The sequence below is a fragment of the Salvelinus namaycush genome, chromosome 4 (genome assembly GCF_016432855.1).
Source record: "Salvelinus namaycush isolate Seneca chromosome 4, SaNama_1.0, whole genome shotgun sequence".
Taxonomy (NCBI): domain Eukaryota; kingdom Metazoa; phylum Chordata; class Actinopteri; order Salmoniformes; family Salmonidae; genus Salvelinus; species Salvelinus namaycush.
The window spans coordinates 70,547,276-70,554,839 of NC_052310.1; the positions used below are offsets into that span (position 1 = coordinate 70,547,276).

Here is a 7,564-nt window from a genome sequence, read left to right on the forward strand (position 1 = left end):
ATGTCTGGGAGATGAATTAATTTTAAGTTTTGTTGAATTCAAAGGATGCTAATACAACAAAAGTTCAAATATTGTTGGACATAGTTTTAGGCTGTGGAATGTTGTCCCACTCTTCAATGGCTGTGCGAAGTTGCTGGATATTCCAGGAATTGTGTACAGATCCTTGCGACATGGGGCCGTGCATTATCATGCTGAAACATGAGGTGATGGAGGCGGATGAATGGCACGACAATGGTCCTCAGGATCTCGTCACGGTATCTCTGAATTAAAATTGTGTTCATTGTCCGTAGCTTATGCCTGCCCATACCATAACCCCACCGCTACCATGGAGCACTCTGTTCACAATATTGACATCAGCTAACTGCTCGCCCACATGAAGCCATCTGCCCAGTACAGTTAAAACCGGGATTCATCAGTGAAGAGCACACTTCTCCAGCGTGCCATCGAAGGTGAGTATATGCCCACTGAAGTAGGTTACGACACCGAACTGCAGTCAGGTCAAGCCCCTGGTGAGGATGACAAGCACGCAGATGAGCTTCCCTGATGTTTTTTGACAGTTTCTGCAGAAATGTTTTGGTTGTGCAAACCCACAGTTTCATAATTTGTCCGGGTGGTTGGTCTCAGACGATCTCGCAGGTGAAGAAGCCGGATGTGGAGGTCCTGGGCTGGCGTGGTTACACGTTGTGAGGCCGGTTGTACGTACTGCCAAATTCTCTACAACGAAATTGGAAGCGGCTTATGGTAAAGAAATTAACATTAAATTCTATGGCAACAGCTCTGGCAGACATTCCTACAGTCAGCATGCCAATTGCACACTTCTTACATCTGTGGCGTGTGACAAAACTGCACATTTTAGTGTGGCCTTTCATTGTCCCCAACGCAAGGTGCACCTGTGTAATGATCATGCGGTTTAATCCGCTTCTTGACATCACACACCTGTCCGGTGGATGGATTATCTTGGCAAAGGAGAAATGCTCACTAACAGGAATGTATACAAATGTGTGCACAAAATGAGAAAAATATGGAATCTTATTTCAGCTCATGAAACATGGGACCAACAATTTACATGTTCCGTTTATATTTTTGTTCAGTGTAGTATAATAAAAAGTAGGAGCTGGCACATACATAGTCAGCACCTCCACACAAAATAATTTTCTCTTAACGGTGAATAAACTAAGCTACAAAAACAGTCGCACACTCCACATATAACCTCCCAGTAATTGATTGGGTAAAATAATGAGAGCAGTTCAGTCTCCAGGACTTGGCATTGCATCCTTGCCAGTTGTCATCAAACTTGTCTTTTCTATTGATTCCTTTGTATGCCACTCCTATATGACCCATTCTCCACTCCAGTCTGCCTCCCAGTAGCATCTCCCAAACAAACCCTCTACACAGCACTTGTTTTGAGTGGTCAAATCTTTCAGGATGGTTAGGATATGGCTTCTCCTCCCTCACCCTTGTCACCTTTCTGTTCCCTTCAGACAGCAAGAGCAGTCTGTGTGCTGTATTCGGCTCCAGTGTGAGCTCACAGTGATCTGATTGAAAATATGAAACTGGTTTAGGAAAAAAAACACCATTCACAGAACGTCTATCAGTTTTTTCCACTCAACCCTGCACTGAATGTTAACTCGAATATGTATCGTTTTCCACAGGAGAAAAAAAATAGCCTTGTAAAATGTTAGTTTTCTGATATTCAACCAAATTGGTTCTCAGTTTGTACTATTGTTTTGCTGACTTCACAGCCATATTGTCCACATCAGTCATGACTTACATTTCCTAAGCCTGAAGTTGAGCCTGCTCTCTTCAGCAATGTCCATTCTGTTGAAAAACAGACAATGATTTATTGGCACATGCAACCGGTAGGGGAAATATATTATGTTACAAAAATCGAATTCATTGACCCAACCCCATATTCATTTTTACTTTCGATTTTTCAGTTTACAGCGTGGATCAGCCAGTAAAGCTGAGAACAGATTCACTCCCGAGTCTCCTGGGTAATTGAAGCTCAGGTCCAGCTCTCTTAGTTGCGAAGGGTTTGAACTGAGAGCTGAAGCCAGAAAAGTACAGCCTTCTTCTGTAACATTGCAACATGTCAACCTGCAAGAGGTAAAACAATCTGTAAAACTAATATTCCCTAAAAGCAAGACCTCAGAGTGTATCTTACATCCCATGTGTACTGACCTCTGAGTCTTCAGTTGACAGTGTAGATTTTCCAGTCCAGCAGAGAGCAGCTTAACTACTGAATCCAGCAGGTTATTGTGACTCAGGTCCAGCTCTCTCAGGTGTGAGGAGTTTGAGCTGAGAGCTGAGGCCAACGCTTCACAGCATTTCTCTGTGATGTAGCATCGATTCAGCCTAAAATACAAAATAGTTGATGGAATGTTTTTCACTGTTAAAATGACCAAGATATTGTAAAAATAATGATCTATCCCAGAACTGAATGAATATTGACTGTGGTATCTGTAGTTTACAGTGTGGATTCCCCAGTCCAACACAAAGCAGCTTCACTCCTGAATCCAGCAGGTTATTGTGACTCAGGTCCAGCTCTCTCAGGTGTGAGGAGTTTGAGCTGAGGCCAACTCTTCACAGCATCTCTCTGTAAGGTTACACTGATTCAGCCTGAAATACAAAATAGTGTTGAACAACAAACACATTGGGTTACTCAATCTGAGCAAGTAATTAAAACACCAGTATCATTTCATATTCTGTGATTTTGATCTGGTACTTACAGAGCTGTTCTGGATGCTTTGACTACTGGCAGCAGCCATAGAAAACCCTCCTCTGACGTGGAGTATTTCCTCAGGTCAAACACATCTAGCTCCCTTTCTGAAGACAGCAACACAAACAACAGAGCCGACCACTGTGCAGGTGAGAGTTTGCCTTCTGAGAGACTTCCTGATCTCAGGTAGCATTGGATCTCTTCCTCTAGAGAATAGTCATTAAGCTCATTTAGACAGTGGAACAGATTGATGCACCTATCTGGAGAGAGATTCTTTCTGATCTTCTTTTTGATGTACTTGACTGTTCTCTCCATGCTGGTTGAGCTGCTTCCTGATTCTGTCAGTAGACCGCGTAGGATAGTCTGATTAGACTCCAGCGAGAGGCCAAGAAGGAAGCGGAGGAATAGGTCCATATCTCCATTCTCACTCTGTAAGGCCTGATCAACTGCACTCCTGTGTAAGTCGGTTAAAGTTTTGTGTCCAAATGATGATTTTCTAAGCTTACTGGATAAGGATCTCTGTTGGACCAGTGGACTTTTGTCGCCATTCTTGAAAGTGAGAAACATACAAAGCAGCAAGCAACTCCTGGAAGCTCAAATACACAAAGCAGTACACCTTCCCCTGGTACAGTCCAGACTCCTCTCTGAAGATCTGTGTGCACAATCCTGAGTAGATTGATGCTTCTCTGATATCAATTCCACACTCGTTTAGATCTTCCTCATAGAATATTAGATTGCCTTTCTCTAGTTGCTGGAATGCCAGTTTTCCCAGCGACAGGATGCTCTCTCTCATCCACAGAGGATCTCCACTTCGCTCTCCAACGTACTTCTGATTCCACTGTTTGGTCTGAAAAATCAGGAAGTGCGTGCACATTTGAGTCAGAGTTTTGGGGATGTCGGCACTCACTGCTTCATCCAAAATTCTCTCTAGAACTGTGGCAGAGATCCAACATAGCACTGGTATGTGGCACATGATAAAGAGGCTCCTTGATGACTTCATGTGTGTGATGACTCTTTTGGCCAGGTTCTCATCATTGATTCTCTTCCGGAAGTACTCCTCCTTCTGAGGGTTGTTGAATCCTCATACCTCTGTCAGCAGGTCAATATACTGAGAATGGATCTGATTGGCTGCTACAAGTCGGGAGGTTATCCAGATAAGAGCAAAAGGAAGCAGATTCCCCTTGATGAGGTTTGTAAGCAGCATGTCTATCGAAGTGGACTCTGTGACGTCACAACAGCTCTTATTGTTCTGGAAGTCTCGAGGAAGTCTGCACTCATCCAGACCATTAAAGACAAACAAAACTTTGCACTTGTCATAGTCAGAGGAATCAACGTTTTTCATCATGATAAAATGACCAAGAAGCTCAATCAAACTGTGCTTGTTTCCTTTCATCAAACTCAGCTCCCGAAAAGGGAACGGGAATATGAACTGGATGTCTTGATTTGCTTTTCCTTCAGCCCAGTCCAGAATGAACTTCTGCACAGAGACTGTTTTTCCAATGCCAGTTACTCCCTTGGTCATCACACTTCTGATTGGTGTGTCTTGTCCGGGTAATGATTTAAAGATGTTGTTGTATTTGATTGGTGTCTCTTGTGTTGCTTGTCTCCTGGATGTTGTCTCGATCTGTCTCACTTCATGTTCACTGTTGACCTCTCCACTTTCACCCTCTGTGATGTAGAGGTCTGTGTAGATCTGGTTGAGACATCTTGTTGGATTTCCTTGATCCCCCGATTCCCTCAAATACATGTTCAAACTTCTTCTTCAAGGTAGATTTGAGTTTCTCGCCAGACCATAGCAAGCTCATCTAAAAACCAAACAAGTCATAAAACATTTAGGCTACATGTCAAAAGATATTTTATATGGTGGTTATGACTGCTCCAATCAGATGTATAGCGACTGTTAGTAACTCTTCTCATCTGTGGAACCACATGGACAAGGTCAGAGGTTCCCAAACTGGTTTGCACCAGGGACCCCTTTTGTGATAGCAAATTCATCAGGGACCCCCTCATAATATCAGAACACAACTCCTACTTTAGAGTGAGATAAAAAGCAGTTTTACTATGACTTCTGCGGTGCATGTCCGGACATATCAAGTCTCGGGCCCTGGTAAAGAACATTTTTGCTAATTTATTAAAAATGAAAAACACTCATATTTTATACAAATATTCAGACCTTTTGCTATGAGACTCGAAATTGACCTCAGGTGCATCCTGTTTCCATTGATCATCCTTGAGATGTTTCTACAACTTGATTGGAGTCCACCTGTAGTAAACTCAATTGATTGGATATGATTTGGAAAAGCACACACCTGTCTATATAAGGTCCCACAGTTGACAGTGCATATCAGACCAAAAACCAAGCCATGAGGTCGAAGGAATTGTCCGTAGAGCTCCGAGACAGGATAGTGTCGAGGCAAAAATCTGGGGAAGGGTAGCAAAACATGTCTGCACCATTGAAGGTCCCCAAGAACACAGTGGCCTCCATCATTGTTAAATGGAAGAAGTTTAGAACCCCCAAGACTCTTCCTAGAGCTCGCCGCCCGGCTAAACTGAGCAATCGGGGGAGAAGGGCCTTGGTCAGGGAGATAACCAAGAACCTGATGGTCACTCTGACAGAGCTCCAGAGTTCCTCTGTTAAGATGGTAGAACCTTCCAGAAGGACAACCATCTCTGCAGCACTCCACCAATCAGGCATTTATGGTAGAGTGGCCAGACGGAAGCCACTCCTCAGTAAAAGACACATGACAGCAGCTTGGAGTTTGCCAAAAGGCACCTAAAGGACTCTCAGACCATGAGAAACAAGATTCTCTGGTCTGATGGAACCAAGATTGAACTCTTTGGCCTGAATGCCAAGCGTCACTTCTGGAAGAAACCTGGCACCATCCCTACAGTGAAGCATGGTGGTGGCAGCATCATGCTGTGGGGATGTTTTTCAGTGGCAGGGACTGGGAGACTAGTCAAGATCGAGGGAAAGATTAACAGAGCAAAGTGCAGAGAGATCCTTTATGAAAACCTGCTCCAGAGTGCTCAGGACCTCAGACTGGGTAGAAGGTTCACCTTCCAACAAGACAACAACCCTAAGCAAACAGCCAAGACAACGCAGGAGTGGCTTCGGGACAAGTCTCTGCATGTCCTTGAGTGGCCCAGCCAGAGCCTGGACTTGAACTCGATCGAACATCTCTGGAGAGACCTGAAAATAGCTGTGCAGCAATGCTTGCCATCAGACCTGACAGAGCTTGAGAGGATCTGCAGAGAAGAATGGGAGAATCTCCCCAAATACAGGTGTGCCAAGCTTGTAATGTCATACCCAATAAGACTCAAGGCTGTAATCGCTGCCAAAGGTGCTTCAACAAAGTACTGAGTAAAGGGTCTGAATACTTATGGAAATGTGATATCAGTTTTTTATGTGTAATACATTTGCAAACATTTCTAAAAACCTGTTTTTGCTTTGTCATTATGGGGTATTGTGTGTAGATTGATGAGGGGGGAAAAATAATTTAATTAATTTTAGAATAAGGCTGTAACGTAACAAAATGTGGAAAAGGTCAAGGGGTCTGAATACTTTCCAAATGCACTCTAAGCCCTTTTGTTGGCCCGCAGAACAATGTCCCAAAAAATTTAAAAAATACAATTATAATTGGGGGTGGCTCATTCATCACTAAACCCACTGATGCCAACTACTTTAATGATTGGCAAGGTTAGCTCACTTAGGCATAACATGCCCACAACACATTCTGAACCCACACAACCATGCATAACTGACCAAATTATGAAAGACAAGTATTGTAATTTGGAATTCAGGAAAGTGAGTGTGGAAGAGGTGAAACATTTATTGTTGTCTATCAACAATAACAAGCCACCTGGGTTTGACAACTTGGATGGAAAATGACTGAGGATGATAGCGGATGATATTGCCACTCCTATTTGCCATCTCTTTAACAAGGCAGGTCCTAAAGGCCTTAGTTTGGTCGCACCTGGACTACTGTCCAGTCGTGTGGTCAGATGCCACAAAGAGGGATTTAGGAAAATACCAGTTGGCCCAGAACAGGGCAGCACGGCTGGCCCTAAAATGTACAGGGAGAGCTAACATTATCAATCTCTCCTGGCTCAAAGTGGAGGAGAGATTGACTTCATCACTACTTGTATTTGTGAGAGGTTTTGACATGTTGAATGCACCGAGCTGTCTGTTTAAACTACTAGCACACAGCTCAGACACCCAGGCATACCCCACAAGACATGCCACCAGAGGTCTCTTCACTGTCCAAGTTCAGAACAGACGATGGGAGGCGCACAGTGCTACATAGAGCCATGACTACACGGAACTCTATTCCACATTTAAGTAACTAATGCAAGCAGTAAAATCATACAAAAAAAATAAATAAAGAAGAAGCGGGACTGTGAAAAAACACAAACATAGGCACAGACACATGCATATACACACATGAAAACATATGCACTATACACACATGTACACATGGATTTTGTGTTGTAAATATGTGGTAGTAGAGTAACGTTAGTGGCCTGAGGGAACACACTTAATGTGTTGTGAAATCTGTTGTGAATGTATTGTAATGTTTTTAAAATTGTGTAACTGCCTCAATTTTGTTGGACCCCAGGAAGAGTAGCTGCTGCCTTGGCAGTAGCTAATGGGAATCCATAATAAATACAAATACAACCCCTCTGAATCAGAGGTGCGGGGGCTGCCTTAATCTACGTTCACGTCATCGGCGCCAGAGGAGCAGTTGTTGTTGGAGGTTAACTGCCTTGCTCAAGGGAAGAACTGCAGATGCATCAGATTTTTTGCTGTAGGTAAAGAGGATCTAGCCTCCGACCAACAAAGACTTG

At 43.5% G+C, this 7,564-nt stretch overlaps 1 pseudogene; it reads right to left on the reverse strand.

Moving 5' to 3' along the window:
• Window positions 1-1,919: 1,919 nt before the first annotated feature.
• LOC120045987 lies at window positions 1,920-3,692 on the reverse strand (annotated as a pseudogene).
• Window positions 3,693-7,564: the final 3,872 nt, after the last annotated feature.